Genomic DNA, 19,157 nt, shown 5'->3' with positions numbered 1-19,157 from the left:
TTGGATTTTAAATTAATAAGCCAATAATGAAGAAACTGTTCAATAGCTTTTGTAGCTTAGAAAAGTGAAGGGCAGTGAGACAACATAATAGTTGGTATTTACTGCTTTGTAAATAAATTGGATATTGAGGTTTTATAAATAGGTGTTTCAATCTGCTTCTGCTTTGTCATCAATATTGAAGCTCTGGAAACCATCTCTACAGGTTTGGTAATAGTAGGTAATGTAAAAGTCAGTGGGCCGATCATTAGCACAGGTAAAATGGACCAATTCTAAGAAGGCCTTTATAAATTGCAGTGGTATAATCACTAGCTCCTAAATCCTTCTTCTCAGTAGACATAAATTGGACATAATAATGAGCTCCTTATTCTTAGAAGCCTTAGTAGATAATGGTGACAAAAAGGAATTTTCAGAGCACATAGAGAAACAGCAGAGTCTGGGAATATTGTACTGAATTGTAAAGATGAAAATCTAAAATAATAGCAAGACAAAAAAGTTCTAGAGATCTGTTGTACAATGTTGTACCTCTAGTTAACAATACTGTATTTTGCACTTAAAATTTTGGTAAAAGGGTAGATCTCATGTCAAGTGTTCTTATCACAGTAATTTCTTTCGATGAGATTATGTTTTATTGCTCAGAGTATAATAACAGCATATTTAAGTGAGTATTTAAAAAATTACATAGGAAGTCTGTAGTGATTTTTTTAAATTTCCAAACGACTTTGTAAGTATTCAAAATAATTTTTCTTTTTTTTTTTCAAAGAGAGAGAGAGAGAGAGAGAGAGAGAGAATTTTTAATATTTATTTTTTAGTTCTCGGCGGACACAACATCTTTGTTTGTATGTGGTGCTGAGGATCGAACCCAGGCCGCATGCATGCCAGGTGAGCGCCGCTACCGCTTGAGCCACATCCCCAGCCCTCAAAATAATTTTTCTTTATCTTGAGTTTAACACCACTAACTAATATAGTCGGATTGGTAGACAGATATAGTATTTTGGTTCGATGATGACACATAACCTGTTTTATTTTATTTTTTTTCTAGATGGATAAACTGACTTCACATTTTGAAATCTGGTTACTGAAACATAAGGCTGTATTTTGCTTCTCTGATAATACTGAGTGATTGCTTCTCCTGAGTAAATTAGAGTTATTTGTGCAGGTACTTGGTGAATACAGTATCTTACCCTTGAAATGGCTTTTACATGTGTTTAGTTCCTATAGTGTCACTTGTGGCTGTCTCCCTTACACATTGGCTGACAGCAAACAGGTGGAAGTTATTCTTGATGAAGCGCAACCAGTGATGCCTGAAAATGACCCCTCCTTCTCTTCATCCTGGCCTTTAACAATTCCATGAAAGTGTAGGATTCTTGGGGTCATTTTGCAATTATGGGTGAAAAACAAAATAATCATACAAAGCCAGCTGAATTCCCCTATCCCGAAAGTGCCTGCTATTGCTATTTGTTATATCAGAAGTTTGTTTAAGCAAGTGGGTCTGCTGTTTTCAAGCTAACATCCTCCTAAATGATATAGCCTTTTCGCATTCATTGCGAATTTTCTGTCTTTGAAGTGTTTACTCTTGATTATCTTACTCTTGAGTCAGACTGATTAATTTCCCTCATGAAATATAACACCCTGAAATCGAACATTTTCCCTATACAAAATCCTGACCAGCACCGTCTGATAGGATTCTTGTCAGTGCTATAAAATTACAACAGCATTCTAGCAAGGGTTTTCAAGTTATTTACTCCAATGTATTTGTGAAATAAAAAGAATAAACAAACATAAACCAGGACACATCAGGTCTCCAATTATACAATCCACACTGTGAGGCTGAGGTTGTTTTAAATAAGTAGATAGCATGTGACCATTCTTTATGAAGGAATTCAAACAACACAAAGATAAAATGAGTACAAAAAAAGGAGAATTTATTATCCCCTTTGTGCAAACAAGAAATAATACGCTATGGCAAAAATTTTCAATGTATTTGTTTCTATTAAATCTCATATTAGGGATTGGGGTTGTGGCTCAGTGGAAGAGTGCTTTTCTAGCATGCACAAGGCACTGGGTTCAATTCTTAGCACCACATAAATATAAAATAAAGATATTGTGTCCACCTAAAACTAAAAAATAAATATTTAAAAAATCTCATATTACATTTTGTGTATTTTTGCAACTTGCTATATTTCATTTACAACATATATTGACAAAATTTCAATATCAATGACTACCTTTGACAGCGTTAGACATACTTTTGATTACTACATAGTATCCCATGGTATAAGAATATTTTAAAATATATTCGTCACTGCGTTATTGATTGATGTTCGGTGTTTTCTGATTTTTGTAATTACAATATTGTAATATTGAGCAATGGCATTTATTTTCTTGGATGCATTTTTTAAAGTAGATAAATAAAAAGGAAATAATTTAGTTAAATGATATGTGTTTTTAAACTGTGAATGTCTTATCAGTCCTGGAAAAACAAAGCTACCTCAAACATTATGGAAAGAAAAAACTTATTATAGTGATTAAAGCCTATGTGAATGTAAGCTGGTATTTTTATTTTATAGCCAGTCAGGATGATAATTATATTTTAGCAGAGTACTGAGTTTATTTGATGGAGAATATAAATGGGAAATAATTCAAGGTGTTTGAAAAACAGAACGAGGAGTTGATATGTTAAAATTAGTGAAATTATGAGGGTAAATCACACTTACCACAAAGGTGAATAGTGCAAATATTGATTTTGGACAAAGAATCATGTGAAGATATGAAGGATGCAGAGATCATGAGCAAAGTGGCACAGAGCCTGGAATTCAATGAGAATAACCAGGAAGCAAAAAGCATGTCAGATTGAATGGAACATTGACCCTGAAAAGGGAAATACACAATATCAAGCTGAAGATGAACTCATATCATGAAGGATGAGGAAGGCTACTTTCATTTTCAGGCTGGAGAAAGGATAGTAGCAATGGCAATGAAGAGGCTGGAGCTGACTTAAGATCTCAGAGATGGAATCTACAAAGTTTAGCTTGGAAAAGGAGTGGGAGCAAAGGAGGATCGGCACACGTGCAGCTGCTGATGTAGCCCACCAAGTACGGGCAGCTATAAGCGAACATCTTTAAACATATAAGCCATTGCCTTCTGTTTATACGTCTGCAAGGCACTATTAAAATAGTTCAGCAGTAACCAAATGAGAAATAAGGGTTAAGAACTTTATCTGTTGTCCAGACATCTGTACCCTCAGCAAGCTGTCAAAAGAAATGCTGCTTTCAAAGCCAAAGTCACCCAAGGGGCTAATCAGCTTAAACACATGACAAAAGTCATAGACAATTCCAAAGTGCTAACAATGTTAACTAACAGTGCTGCCTGCCAAGGAGCTGTGCATCACTGCCAAAATAAAAGAATAGTTCTCTGTGCCCAGCATTTGGAATTTTTTTTTTTTATCTCTCTCTCTCTCTCTCTTTTTTTTTTTTTCTTTTAAAACCATACTTGGAGAAGATAGTAGAGAGGAACTTGAGAACACTCCATCAGGTGAGAGAGCCAAGTTCACAAAGTTGGGCTGATTTGGATGCCAAGGAAAGGTGGTTAAAAACAAGCATATGAGTACTTGGGAATATAAAGCTTATTCAAAAGCCTTTTTTCACCCCAGTTCACTTTTTGTTTGCCTTTTTTTTTTTTTTCCATTTATGGCAGTGGGAAGAATTAATGACCATTCAGAATTATGTGTCATTCTTCTTTCTGACTTCTGATTTCTCTGATGTTCATATTGAAAGATCATACAGGTCTGTGTGACTTAATTTCACTCTTATCTTTCTCTATCAGATTTTCGTGTGAAATGGGTGAAGAGCAAGCATGGATTAAAATGTGTATGACTCACTCCTGTGAAGCTATTGTTCCCCTGTCTTCTTGTCACTCTGTTCAGGGGTGTCACTGGTTACGTTTTACTTCAGTTCCTACACTTCTTAGTCAACAGGACCCATGAAACCATGGAACAGTAACCTTGATTTTTCTGAATATGACATTTTTATTTTATAACCAGTATATATAATTTTGTGTTGGTAACTTTATTAATTACTTTATTTGCAGCACTTTGTATTTCAGGTGTCTGGTTGGTTGATCTAATATCTGCTTTTTTGTAAACTTTCAATGAGCCTTTTTGTTAATAATTTTAAAAATGTGCTTCTTGGAGTTGGGATTGTGGCTTAGCAGTAGAGCGCTCGCCTAGCACGGGCGGGACACGGGTTGGATCCTCAGCACCACATAAAAATAAAATAAAAATAAAACATCTTGTGTCCATCGAAAACTAAAAATAAATATTTAAAAAAAAAAACAAAACATGTGCTTGTGAGTTCTTCCTGTGCTTTTTATTCAAAATTGCCTTGAAGCTGGTCTTCATTTTTGCACAGATCTGTAGATCACACTTCCAATTTAAAGCATATAAATAAATAAATAAATAAATAAATAAATATACATATATATTTCAGTTTATTGATAGAATATACTCAGTATTGGTATTACAATGTGTATTTTGGTCTTTTGAGCACCAGTCTGCTATTAGTCTCTCCTATTTAAGTATTCATTTAGCACCTACCATAAGGCTATATACTATTCTAGGCACTAGGGATTCAACAATAAACTCTCTCATAGATCTCAGTTCTAAATGGAGACAAATAGTAAATGGAATATAATCTTAGATGTTTGTAGGGGTTATGGAAGAAGACCAAGACAAGTCAGAGTGAGTTCTAGGTATGGTGGCACACGCCTGTAATCCCAGTGACTCAAGAGGCTGAGGGAGGAGAATTACAAATTGGAGGCCAGCCTCAGCAAGTTACTGAGACCCTCAACAACCTCCAAGACCCTGTCTCAAAAAACAATAAAAAAGGTAGAGATGTAATTCAGTGGTAAAGCACCCCTGAATTCAATCCCCAGTACCAAAAACAAACAATCATCAAAAGAGTCAGAGGTATGTTGTAATTTAAACAGGAAGCCGGAGATGCTCTCATTGGGAAAAAAAATAATTTGTGATCAAAACATCAAGGATTTGAAAGATCAAACAAATTCAGAGACAATGAGGAAGGAGAATGTGTTCAAGGACAACAAGGAGGCCAGTGTGTCTGAGTGGAGTGAAGGAAGCATGTTGAGAATGAGATCAAGGAGAGTGATAGGAGGCAGGGAGTAGTCTGCACAGAGCACTTTAGGATATTGTAAAGCTTTTTTTCTAAAGATGACATTGGAAGTATTTGAGCCAGAGGAATGACATGATCAAACTTGCATCTGGTAGTTGAGTTGAAAATATCTATAGGTTTGCAATTGAGAAATTAAGGGGAACACCTAGGAGAATTTCTATTCTCTCTCTCTAGTGGGATCTGAAGTTGAGAAATTAGTTTCATTCTAATATTTTTGTAAATGTCACAAAATTTAAATGTGCATTTTATTTGAAAAGGGGATACAGAATAGCAACTTACTGCTTGGGATATACAATGTGAGAGCCAGCGCTTGAATCATAATTTCACCTAGGACCCATATATTTGATCTTGGGCAAGTTACCTAAATTTCCTCATTCTGGATTCTTCTATCTGAAAAACTGAGTAAGCAGCAATCTAACTCCAGTATACAATATGACAATTAAATGAGATGAAGCATGCAAAGTTCTTTGTGTAGAGCCTGACAAACAACAAGCACTCTTTAAATGTTGGCTATTTTTCATTGTTAGGTACCTTTATTATTACTTTTTTATATAATAATTTATGATACAATGTTATTTTGGCATTACAAGCATATTACATCTTTTATAAATTGCTGATTATTGAAATCACAGACCTTAATTTTAACCAGTTATATAAGGACTGCATTTTTGTATCAGAGGGTATAAATGAGACACAAAGGAATCCCTTTGGCTGGAAGTTTTAAAAGCAGAATAGATTCTGACCTGTCAGGTGGTAGCCCTTTAACATTCTTAATGCTCTCATTCTTCTTGAAAACAGACCACTATAAAAGATTAACTTTGCAAAGCAGTTTTACTTCTCACTGAGAAATGGGTGAGAATCTGAATCCATTGCCACTGTCGATCACTTCTATTCATTTGGCACTTTGCCTGGCCATAATATGGATAATTAAACTCAGGGTTAGGTGGGAAATGTTTTTATATTTATTAACATGGTTGTCTTTGTTCATTTGGGCTGCTATAAGAGCATAGCAAAAACTGGGGTAACTTACAAATACAGAATGTAAATTTCTCATAGTCCTGGAGGCTGGACAAACCGAGATCAACACTGACAGATGCAGACAGAAAGGGCCTACTCTCTTGTTTACAGAAGGAGCCTTCTAAATGTGTCCTTGAGTGGTGGAAGAAGAAGGGGTCTCTTTTAGGCTTCTTTTATAAGTGCACTCATTTAATTAATGAGAACATTGTCCTGTGATCTCATGATCTTCCAAATTGATCTTCCAAGATATCAATTCTTAATATCAGGATCTGATATTCCAACATAAGAAGTTTCAGGGAAAACACACTTTCAGACCATAGCAATGGCTTTAACATATGAGAGTTTAGGATCCCTATCAGCCTGATAATATTTGGGAGAAATAAGATTTAGATTCAATTCTGTTTTCTAAGCAAGATAATAGTTAGAAATATGTCTATCTGATTAACTCATGCAAAAATTTTAAAAGTCTTGAACCATCCAGAAAACTTGACGACATTATTGTTATTCCAATCTATAAACTGATAGAAGGCATAGAAGCAATGTTTTTCTTGTAGTACAAGGAGGATAAGCAGTGCTCCTTAGATTTAGTGCATGCTACTAGCAAAAAGTACATGTATTCAGAAGTAAGTTACCAGAGAAAACCAAGCATTTTTTAATTTTTAATTTTAGAATTATTTTCTTGAGTTCTTCTGAGCTCTTTTGATTGAGAACAGCGATTTGTGGGATCCTCATTTGGAGAACTATGACTGTATTTTCTTTTGAGACTAAGTTTGAAAGTTTACTAATGTACAAAGGGATAAAAGTAAGACCTAGGAGAAAAGCTAGAGACCATTTTTCTTCTTATAGAGTGTTTTGATTTAAAAGCATCCCTCATAATTTATGTGTTGGAAACTTAATCCTCAATGAAATAGTGTTGGAAGGAGGGGGCCTTTTAAGAGATTATTGGGATGTGATGTCTCATGAATTAATGCCCTTATAAAATATACTGGTAGTAGGAGGTTGGCCTTTTATGTCCTCTGGCTTTTTCCATGAGAGGGCAAAGCTTTCCTTACCTCAATAAATTGCAGTATTCAAAGTGCCACCTTGAAGCAAAGAGAAGTCTACGCAGATACTGGTGCCTTGATCTTGAACTTCTGGCCTTAAGGACTGAGAGAAGTGACATTTTGTTCTTTGAAAATTGCCAGGCTTATGGAATTCTGTTATCATAGCACAAATGGACAAAGACACAGAGCTTGCTTAGGTTAAAGGCTTTATGACTTAAAAACTTCTGCCTTGGATTATCCTAAGGAATCATAATTTCATATTCCACCACATGTGATTTCAACCTGGAAAGTTCAGTGCAGCTAAGTAGAGTTGCTGATTCAGTGCAGGAGCTGAGTCATGAGGAAAGAGCATTCATGGGGTAAGGTGTATGGGTCAGTATGTGGCTGTGATGAACATACAGATTAGAGTTAAGAACCTTGTGCTTAGTGTCATACTCCCTGGACTTGGGTGCTGCTGAGCCTCTTACTACAAGTCTGACCTTGGGAAATTTTATTCATTTTTCTAAGCTACAGACATAAAGTACAGCAAATAATAGCACTTCATAATTTTAGTAGGGATTAAGTGAGATAATATATTTTACATATTTAAAACAATATACAGCATGTTGTAAGTAATGAACAAATGTTAGATTGTCATTATTATTATCTGTGATAAGGATTTACTAGGGGATTATCTGTCTAGAAAAGAAATCTGGGGCTGAGGATACAGCTCAGTTGGTAGAGTGCTTGCCTCACATGCAAAAGGCTATGAGTTCAATCCCCAGTACCACACACACATACAAAAAAAATAATAATTTAAAAAAATAAAATCTCTAAACTCTTCAACAATGTGAAATATACTTAGTATCTGGACATTTCAATGGGATCTTTCAGTGTGAAAAAGTTATTTTGATCCCTATTCATTTCTCAGTCAGTTCCTTCATCCTCCATGGATGACCTAATAGTACATGTTGCTTTTTTTCAAATTTTGAAAAAGCTTCATTCTGATATTTGAATTTCATAGATAATTTCCCCAATACATAAGTTATTGTATTTCTTACCTTATATTGATTAGATAAATGCTGTTTTCCAAATTGATCACCTGTTTTTCTCTAAGAATGCAAACAGTCAGGTTCTCTGAAAAGGGTCTTATGCTCTTGATGAGAGACAGATTAAATAAAAATCCACTTCAGTATACCAAGTACTAAAACAGAATTATGAACAAAAGACTTTGGAAACATGCAGTGAACACACCAAGTAACTTTGCTTGGACAGATAGAAACAGAACTATAAAACAATTAAATTTGTGCCATTCTATGAATTTCTGCTTCTTTCATTAGGTGAGCAGAGCCAGGAGAGTTTTTGCCATTTAAAAAAAAAATTTACATTAACCATAATAGTATGGTGATGAGCGAGGGATTCTAGCAAACACATTAGTAGAGAAAAGGAAAAAAACATCCATTTGGGATCAAATATCTAAAATGTACATAAGGCTTTGATGTAATTTGTTTCATTACTTTGTAAGAAATAATAGTTAATACCTGCTATCTAAATCAAATTAATGTCTATGAGTCTATTCTCTCAATATATTTTATAATTATTTCTTGCCTAATTTCAAGATTCTTGCTATAAGGATCAAACTGAGGTCATAGTCAGAAATCAGAAGATAAACCTGAAATCTCAGGGTTACATGTCCACAACTAGCACTCCTTAGCCGAGGCTGTGCTCCACATAGCCTCCAGGAGTCTTCAAGAGCTGAGCTGACAGTGGCTGTTTTGTTTTGTAGACAAAACTTTTCGGTAGGTGTGGCAGACAGCTTGTCCAATAGGGGTCCTGTTATCTGGTATTTACAGCCTTGTATAATTCTTTCCCCTTGATTAACTTGACTCTAAGCAATCTACACAACACTGAAAGCAAGCTGCATTTGTTATTGGGTTCTCAAAGTTGTGACTTTTGTCTCAGGGGTCACTGTTTTGGACTTTGATGAAGCCATGTTGAGATCCATGTAGCAAGGGACTGATGTAGGTCTCTAGCTAAGGACCAGCTAGGAACTGAGGCTTTCTATGGCATGACCTATAAGACAACTTCGTCAATGAGTACATTCTGGGACCAAAACCAACTCCACATGCAACCATCTAAATAGGAACTGATATAATCCTTAGCCAATTATTATTATTTTTTAGCTTCTCTATTTTTAGCAACACCAAAAAGTTAATCTAGTTTAAGAACTTATCATCAGCATATGGCAAAGTATTTTCATATCAATTAACACATTATCATTTAAATTTTCTTCTCTGGCAACACTACTTCAAATTACATAGTACTATTTTTGCTAGTTTTATAGATGTTGAACAACCCTGTAGGGGTTCAAGATCCTGATCAGATAATAGAGCCAGGTAATGGCAGAGATGGGTTTTAATTTAGGCCTTCTTCCTCAAAATCCTGTGCTTTCTGCTTTGTGAAGGGAACATTCTGCCAATTTTTTCAGTGGTAGATTACATAGTGAGGTCTTCCAAGCAGGATGTATGCTTAACAAAGAAAAACATGCTGCTGAATATTAAAACTGCTAACTTGGATACATGATGTGACAGATGCTCTAAAATGATGGCTATTATGACCACAATCTTTAGTCAAATGTACAATTTTAACAATGGCAGTGCTGAAATAATCCATGCCTTAAAGTGGAATCAATAAAATAATATAGATATATAAAGATGGCTTATAGTAAGGTGCTTAGAAGGACAACTCTTGGATTTTATTCCTGGACCAAACTCCATCTTGCTGTGAGACCTTTGGCTCCACACTTGATTGACTTGTACCTCAGTCAATCCAGATGGAAAAATGGGGAAAAAGCCAGAACTCACTGAAAACCAGATGCTGCATCTGAGCTGTGATTTCCTAAGTAAATGAATTACAAAACATTGTTCAAGAATGTATTCATTTGAAATACCTTGGCAAGACAGATTCTTGTCCCACATTTAAAAAGAAAAAAAAAAACAGAAATGGAGATTGTCAATTCTATGTGGCAATGGTTTACCTTAATGTCAATTGAACACATAAAAATGAAATTATTTTGTTTGTTGAACTCCCTGGTAACACAAATAATGTTATCATTCCCCCATACACACACCTTTTGTACTAGAAATTGAACCCAGGGGCAATTTACCACTGAGTTACATCCCCAGTTCTTTTTATTTTTTATTTTTAGATAGAGTATCACAAAATTGTGGAGGTTGGCCTTGAAACTTTGAGATCCTTTCCCCACAACATCCTGAGTTTCTGGAATTGAGATGTACACCATAGCTTCCGATTTTATCATTTACTTTTTGTGAAGGGGCATAGTTTGAGCTACTAGAAATTGCCTAAGGGAGATGTTTGGCATGTGTTAATATATATCTATAAATAAAATAAAAATTTAACACTTAAAAATGAATTATGTAATATAAATGGTTAAATGGAAATATATTTCCTGATGAGATTAAAAAAAGAAGAAGCAAGTAAAACTTAGACAAAACTGTATGTAGGAGATTTTTGAAACTTCATATCACAGAGATGACAAGAATAAACACAATTTGTGGAAAAGTCTTAGCATGTAGCACCAAAAATTAGCTACTCTCATTTTTTTTTTCAATATCTATTTTTGGAAATACTAAAATGTCTAGTAAATGGAATTAGAGGAAAATTATTGATGGTATTAGAAATTCAAATCTCATGCATTTCAAGATGATTTTTTGCCTGATTCAAGAAACATGCTGGTTTTCTGGGTGGCACATTGGAGACTCTTTATTTTGTATGATTGTTCCTTGGCTACACAGTGATCAGCATTCCCCGTGGTGACACAAGTGATCTGTGCCTTCCTAAAGCCACAAAGCCTAAGAGAGAAGCAAAGGCTGAGAACGTGGGATGGACTGTTATAGATGTTCCAGGGCCAAGAAGCTCTGCAAAGAAACCCTGACTGATTTCAGTAAATAATACTATTCTCTTCTCTTTTCATTTTTTTATACCACTAACAATTTAAAAAGAAAATTAGGATTGGGAAATATCATTGAGGCTTGAGTATTTTTAAGCATATAGTTTAAGTCAGGAGACAACTAATTGGGCTAGAACAGAAATTCTTATGCATTTGAACTTCAGAGGAAAACACATATTAAAATAATAGGGGGCTGTCAAAAAGTTGACTGTATTTTATTTTGTCATAAAGGAATCCTTTATAATATCCCACAACAAACCAACCACTGCTTTTAGCATCTTATTTTTATGACATTTTTTATTATCTTTATTTTTCACATTTTTCTTTGTGTTGGCTGGAACTTTCCCAGTAATGCATATTAGTATGCACAGCAGATTTTGTACATTAGTAATAAGCAGATTTAGTGATTATTTTAAAAAGCACCTTCCCGTTTTGTTGTATGTGACATGGAATTAATTTCAGTTTACTTGAAGAATTATGACTGCTTAATGGGCAAAGGCTGAGGAGCTTTGATAGTGAAATCACAGAGTAGACTGAAATAGTAATTGTGCCCACAGTTTGAAATGCACAATTCCAGCTGAGATTGTCTAAGGGGAACAGCTGGAGAAAATTTGTCATCAGAGCAGCTACCTTTTTTGGACTGAAAGTTCCAAAGCATGCTGCTGTGGACATGGGAAGGTGGGGTGGCTGAGGAAAACACTCAAGAGTTCCTGAGAGATCACACAATTTACTAGTTGACAGTAACATGATAGAGAAATTCTTAAATTACCAAAATCTAATACTGTTAATTTCATTCTTTCACCTCAGGAAGAATCATATCTGCTATTTCTGTTCTTCTTACATATGTTCTGTCCTGCATCTAATTTATATTCCACATGCAGTACATTAAATTTGGAAAAATGAAGATCTGCTGGTCATTCCTGTGTTTCCGACAGGCCAGGTTTAATTCTGTTAACCTAAATTACAGCTCTACCTAGTATCCTCCCACGTGCTCATCTGTCACAAGGCCATCCCACCTCTTCCTCTTTCTTTTTCCTTTTCTTTTCCAACCACTCTGATTTCTTTCGTCTTTGATAATCTCCCTTTGCTTTTCTTCTGCAGGGTGTTCAGACTGGCCATTTCCTCCACCAAAAGCATTTTCTCCTCTGCCCTTGCCCAGCAGGAACTGCAACCACCCTTCCCTGTCCTTCTCAAGAAAGACAATCCCCTCTCTCAAAATTCCTTATCCTAATGCTTGGAAATGCTCGTCATGTTTGTGGTTTGATATCTACTTGCATAATTACTCCGTTAACTTATCATCTCTAATCCTCCTCTAGATTCTAAGCTCTATAACAACTGTCTGTTGTCTACTCGATGTTACTCAAATATATTAGCTGGAAAACAAATGAATAGATAGAACCAAATGTCGTAAGGCATGTTTGCAAAATGCTAACGGGATCATAGAATAGTAATTATAGAAGTGATTCAGTGAGCATAAGATTTGGGAAGAACCTCTTTAAAAATAGCTATTTTCAGGGCTGGGGATGTGGCTCAAGGGGTAGCACGCTCGCCTGGCATGCGTGCGGCCCAGGTTCGATCCTCAGCACCACATACAAAACAGAGATGTTGTGCCTGCCGAAAACTAAAAAATAAATATTAAAAAAGTTCTCTCTCTCTGTCTCTCACTCTCTCTTTAAAAAAAAAAAAAAAAAGCTATTTTTTACTTTCTGTGTGGCTAATTAGCTGGCCCATAAGAGGAAGCTAAATTGTTTACTTATCAGCTAAAATCTACAGATAGTGGCAGGGAACATTACCTGCCTTTTAAAAAATTTTTTTCTTATTTATTTATTTTAAAAAGCAAAACCTTCTTTTCTTCCAGTGTTTCATGTAGGTGTCATGACAAGATTATAGCCCAAGTTGTTCTTCTCTGCAGTGTGTGGAACTCTATTGCTGAATATATCTCAAATGCACATGACAATTGAAGTGCTTAATTGTGTAATACATTTGAAATATTTTTATTCAACAGAAGATATGTTTTCTTGCTAGGTCATCAAATGCAATGTGACTTACCTTGGTTAGAGATCAGATGACACTGATATCCTTTCTATATCCATCTTAGATTACAAGCAAGCAAACAAACAAAGAAAGTCACCGCAAAATATGTGTGTTATTTAGCTTGACTTCATTTTTTTTCAGTATAGTCATATATCAAAATGTCACATTCTACCCCATAAATATATATAAATATTATTTGTGAATTCACAATAAAAATTTAATAAAAGTTTTAAAAAATAGCCAGTAGTAACAGAATTCTGGTGTCCTTGAAGAGAGAAGAATTATTTGGAGGAATCAACCACCTTAGCTGAAGTTCTCCTAAACTCTTAAAACAACTTACTCTGAAGCATGTGTACATTGTTAGGTTTATTGAATAAATATTTAGTCCTGAATAAAGATTTTTTTTTCTTCCCTTTCCAAAAGGAATATATATTGTTTGAAAGGCTTGGGATTCTGAGAGAAATTGAACAGTTCAATTTTATTTTTCAAAGGATGCCTTCCTTATTTTTTGTCCTAGAGTATCTTCACTAGTCCTAACCATAGCATCCAATGACCAGTAGCCCTATCCCAGGGAATCTTCCTTATCAGGAAGTCTTGTTTTTGTGACACTCTGCTTTATATCTGACATTCCCTCAGAAGGTACTAAAGAAATTGCTAGGTCTAGTACATGTTCCTGCTCTACAACATACATGTGCGTATCTCACAGTGGTTATTGGCAGAGAGAGGAGCAAAGTGTACCAAAAAAATTACTGGATAAACTGTACAAAACTTGGATTTCTATTGTGGATTTGGGACAGACACTAAGATAATATACTAATCACAGTCCTGACACCAAGTTAAGCAATGGATAATCTCTGGCCCATTATAATTGGGTCACTTTATGTGACTGTAAAACGACAGACTTTGCTTCAGTGATTAAAATGCTGAAAGTCTTGCCAATAAACCAAAGAGTCCATGGGGAATAAGTGGACTTATGTGGATTGTATTATCAAGTACTAAACAGATGAATTATTCTACAATCTCTTCAAGGTGATTTTGAAAATCAGTAATAGAATGAGAAAAGAAATTTATTTTGCTTACAAACAAGTTAAATTAGGTGATACAATCTGTCTGATCTGGTGAATAGCTAAGTTTTAGAAAAGAAGTGATAAGAGATACAGTAACCATTCAGATGGTCACCAGTGATTCACAAATGGGTTTTTTTTTTTTTTTTTTTGATCACTTAATCATTTTTGTAGATGTTCTGACTGGGACTTTGTAGCCATCATGAAACATTCTCTCTGCCTTTGCTGTTCCATTCACAGTGGTCTTTCAGTTTCTCAAAGCCTATTTTCCGTCAATGCCTTTGTCTTTACACAGACTAATCTCCCCTGCCAGGAAAAAATCTCCTGCCTACAATTATTTTCCCTACCTAATTAAATCCTACCTAAGAGAATCCTACCTTTTCAATCTCAGCAAAAAATGTCACTTTCCCTCAATAGCCTTTTCAGATGACCTCAGACAAGGTCAGGTCCCCTTATGCTGGGTATAGGGCTCCATATAATCTTCCTTCATAATGATTATCCTTTCTTAAATTATCTGTCTGATGATTATTTTATCAGAATCTATTTTGCATTCCTCAGTGTGAGATGGAAAACTGCGTGGGGCAGGGTTCAAGTCTGTCCTGCTCACTTGGTTATCCAGGACTCCTGACATGGGGTCTGGCAGATCGTTGGTGTTAAATAAGTATCTGTTATATAACTATATGAATGAGTTCCAGAATACACACTACAATGATTTCTGCATATCTTAATATGCTAGTGTTATAACTACACTGCCACATTATATCAAGCATTTTAAATCTCAAACTGAGCAATAACAAGTGAAGACAGAGGCCATAATTGTTCCACAAATCAAATCAGAAACTCTCTAGGAGTTCAATTGTGGCTTTCTACACAATACTTGGTAATTTGTGTTTTCTTTCTGTGTCTTTCAAAGCTCTTCTCTTATACTTTAAATATGTATGTAATGGGTTTGTGGGGTTGCAAGTGAAGAGCTGATATTCAGAGGGGTTTTCGAGCTACAGATAAATGCACACTTTGTGAAGACCTCCCAGTTCTCATTTGTGATTTATGCAACCTTCATCAGGGAGATCATTTGTCACAACCTTACCACTGTATCTTGAGCTGAGATTGGGAGCCAATCAGAATATAAGGCTCTGTACCAGAGAAATGCCAAAGGAGGATATTCAGAAAAGGAGGCCCCAGGGATCCCTGAAGAAGTACAAATCTAAGTTTTAGGCAAAGATGCAGGGTCAGACCAACATATTCGACATAAAATAGGAGGTTCAAGATTAAGAAAAATTGAACAACTGGGGTGCCCAATAGGCAGATTTATAATTTGCTAATAGATAGTGAAGTGGGTCAACTGTCAAGTAGCTGGAATTTTTTTGTGAAGTTAATATTCCTTTAAAAATTTAATAGTATAATGTAATAATATGTATATATTTTAGTACTTATCTTGCCATTCTTGCCTCATTTCCTATTTTTATTAGTATTTTTCTTTGCACACTGGGTTCTTTGCTATGACCAATGCTAAATGTGCAGTGGAGAAGCGCTCTGAATGTGGAACTTCTTTCTGTGTTGTGCAGAATTTTCCAGAGGGGTTTATAGGAATGAGCACATAGCCTCTTAGATGAAGGCAGGATTAAGGGATTTTCTTCAAAAGAAAAAAGGCTCTGACATTTGGAATCGTGTCCTTTTGAAATGTGTGATGCCAGGGGCAAAAAAGCAAGGATTGCTTTGGTAAAACAATATCTTCTCCAAGAAATACCAGTTCTGTGCATTTAAAATAAAACAATATGAAACATTCCTGTTTCTAAGAGTTAAATCCATTCCTGAATGCTAAACACAAAATATAAATCACATTTTGGCGGAGGAAAAAATGCTCTATCATCTATCTATCTGCCCATCTATCATCTATCTGTAAGACAATCTGTATTGAGTCCTGAAGTACATCACCGTGTCCTAGGACACATTTCATGCTTCCAAATATCACATTTCCGCTTTAGTTTGTACTTTTGCCAGTGTACATAGTGCTTAGCACATAACAGGTGTTTCATTAATGTCTGTTGAATTAATTTAATTTGTTTTTTGAACCGAAATTCCTTTCTCAACTAGTTCTCTGAACACTTACCAGTTTCCTTACTACCCTATTCTACTTTTAGAGGAATAAATCACTACCTTAACTGTGGTTATATTCCTGACCATAGGGAATACCATAATGCTGCTGCTGCTGCTTTCCTGGCATTATCCTCTTCCCTTTCCATTTGGTTTGTAAATAAAACACTGTCAATGGGAATTTACCCATGCAGTGAATTCTCTGAGAAAGATTCCTTTCCACTAATACAAAGACTCTGTCATACTGCTTTGCATAACTTTGCATAACTTAGAAGTCCTGTGGAGATCTGTCAGTGTGGTACAGGTTGAAGGCTTGTAGGAAGAGGAAGGAAAGTGAAATGCTTCAATAAGTTTTATTCAACGTCTCATTTTTCTCTTAAAAGTCTCCATAGTAGTAGCGACCTTGATAGAAAAAAAGAGGATTATTTTCATTTTTGTTCTTTTCTTTTTGGAACCAGATGGAACCCAGGGGTTATTTAACCACTGAGCCATATCGCCAGTCCTTTCTCTCTCTCTCTCTCTCTTTCTCTCTCTCTCTCTCTCTCTCTCTCTCATTGCTAAATCTTTAGGGTCTTGCTAAATTGCTGAGTTTGGTGTCACACTGAGACCCTTCCGCTTCAAGTTGCTGGAATTACAGTTGTGCAGCACAGTTCTTGGTTTTTTTTTTAATGGGGTAGAAATGGAATAGCTTAAGGATGCTACAACATAGGAGTTAATATCTTTTCCCTTGATCAATCTTTATAATCAGAGAGAAGATATTAATTGATGAATTAGAAATGAAAGTTTTCAGTTTTAATTTATTTGATACAAAGATTGGCAGATGTATTTTGAAATTTGTATTGTTTCCCTAATGCAATACAACATAGCCTAGTTTAAAAAAAAAAAAAACTCTATAGAAATTTATAGGAATGAGTTGCAAAATGTCTTATTAAACCCTTTAAAATAAAAGAAGCTATGAAGATATGTAATTATTCATACTTAAGCACAAGTACTGATTCTTTAAAAATACAAGTATATACTAATCATCATGAAGGAAATAATGACTTCTTTTTGGAACTATTGACACCTCCAGTTACCGGTGAGTTCTGCTCCCTCAAATGCTGAAGTTTGAACATTAGAGAAGCACGCTGAGGCAAGCATATAAAGGAGGGTTTATTTAAAAGGGGTAACATAGTCTTCTCCCAGGAGGAAGAAGGGGGCCATAGCTGGAAGCCTGGTATCCCTAGAAGCAAGGTGTTGTGCCTTTTCCTATATTTTAGGCTTCCTTTGTTTTCCTGCCTTCCTACCCTTATCTTTCTCCATCCTGTGAATGTGACTAGGCCCAGGAATACTCAGTGGGATGGCAAAAGATGGGAAACAGGTGGGCTGAAGGGGGAAGGGCAGGATGGTGCAGCCCAGGACACATTAATTAACAACTTTATAGCTCTCTGTAGAGAGGGGCAATTCCTGGGACAGGTTACCTTAGCAACAGATTTGATAAGTGTGGCAGAAGGGCTCTGAAGGAATTTACATTTCATTCCCTCAGGGGACAGTCTCCAACTTCTTGGGGCTCACTCAAAATTGGCCTGACTCCATTCTGACCTGACTTGATTTACCTATCTATTCTGACTGCCTAATTCTGCTTCACTATCATGACTAACTTGCTTGGAAAATTACTAGATTTCAGGAAGCACAAGGTAGAAGATCCTATAAATTAGGTCCTCGGAGATTTTTAGGATATTTATTTTAAAAAAATTCTGTAGGAAAAGTATTTTCAACTATTTTGTAAAGCCAGGAGTTTGAGTGCACTTTATATTTGAGAGTTGTTTTAAAATGAAGAAAATGATTTTTTTTTCCTCTCAATTTTTCTTCTCTCCTTTCTGTAGATGTCACTGTAGCATAGGGAAAAGAAAGAAGACTTCTTTTCCTCTGGAAATATATGACTTCTATATGCAGATGAAAGAAGGTGGTGGGTTGATTTATTATGCCAGGGTTGTCATATCAACAATAAGGTTTCCAAGCAACTAGCAGAATAAATTATTTTATAGATTTATTTGCTTAGCCTCGTAAAATGGACCAAATGGAAGACACTTTTTTTCCACCCATGATTATGTGGTAATTAAAAAAAGTCATTATGCAGAAATTATGCATTAAATTCACATTACTAAGAAGAGTTCAAAATGAATCATGTGAATATAATCAATGCCAAAAGACTTAATGAAGATTTGCTGCTTACAAGGAAGCATTGTTGTTTTATGTTTATATATTTTCAATAATTGGTTTCCAAGGTCTATACCAATGATTTGCATAGAGTTGTTCCAATTTTACTCATCAAAGAGGCTAACATATGTAGCTCTCACTGCTCTGCCCTTTAAACACTCTTCAAAATGACCTCCTTACAGACCCTGTGCTCATTCTATTAGACAAAGTACTTGGAATCTTCTACTTAATGTAAGCAGCTTGTGCCAGTTCCTAAAAAGTTACTGAACATATCAGAAAAGAAAGCATTTATTTTTTATGCTATTGCCCTAGGGATGTAAGAGACTTGTTAGACATTCACAGTCCATATTCCCCAAATATCCTTGCATAGTTTTAACATTCCTATTGCTATTTTTGAGGTGCTGCTGATGTATCTCTGACCCGAATGTAACAGAGCTTTTTGGTATTTTCCCCTCTATTTATTCAAATTTTCTTCATGCTTTTTCCTGATGATATGAAAAATATGATTTGCTCAGACTGCTGATTCTATACAATGTAACAAACTTCTCAATTTAGGCAAAAGAAACAATAA

Source organism: Ictidomys tridecemlineatus, chromosome 3, assembly GCF_052094955.1.
Source record: "Ictidomys tridecemlineatus isolate mIctTri1 chromosome 3, mIctTri1.hap1, whole genome shotgun sequence".
NCBI lineage: Eukaryota > Metazoa > Chordata > Mammalia > Rodentia > Sciuridae > Ictidomys > Ictidomys tridecemlineatus.
This window is presented reverse-complemented; position numbering follows the sequence as displayed.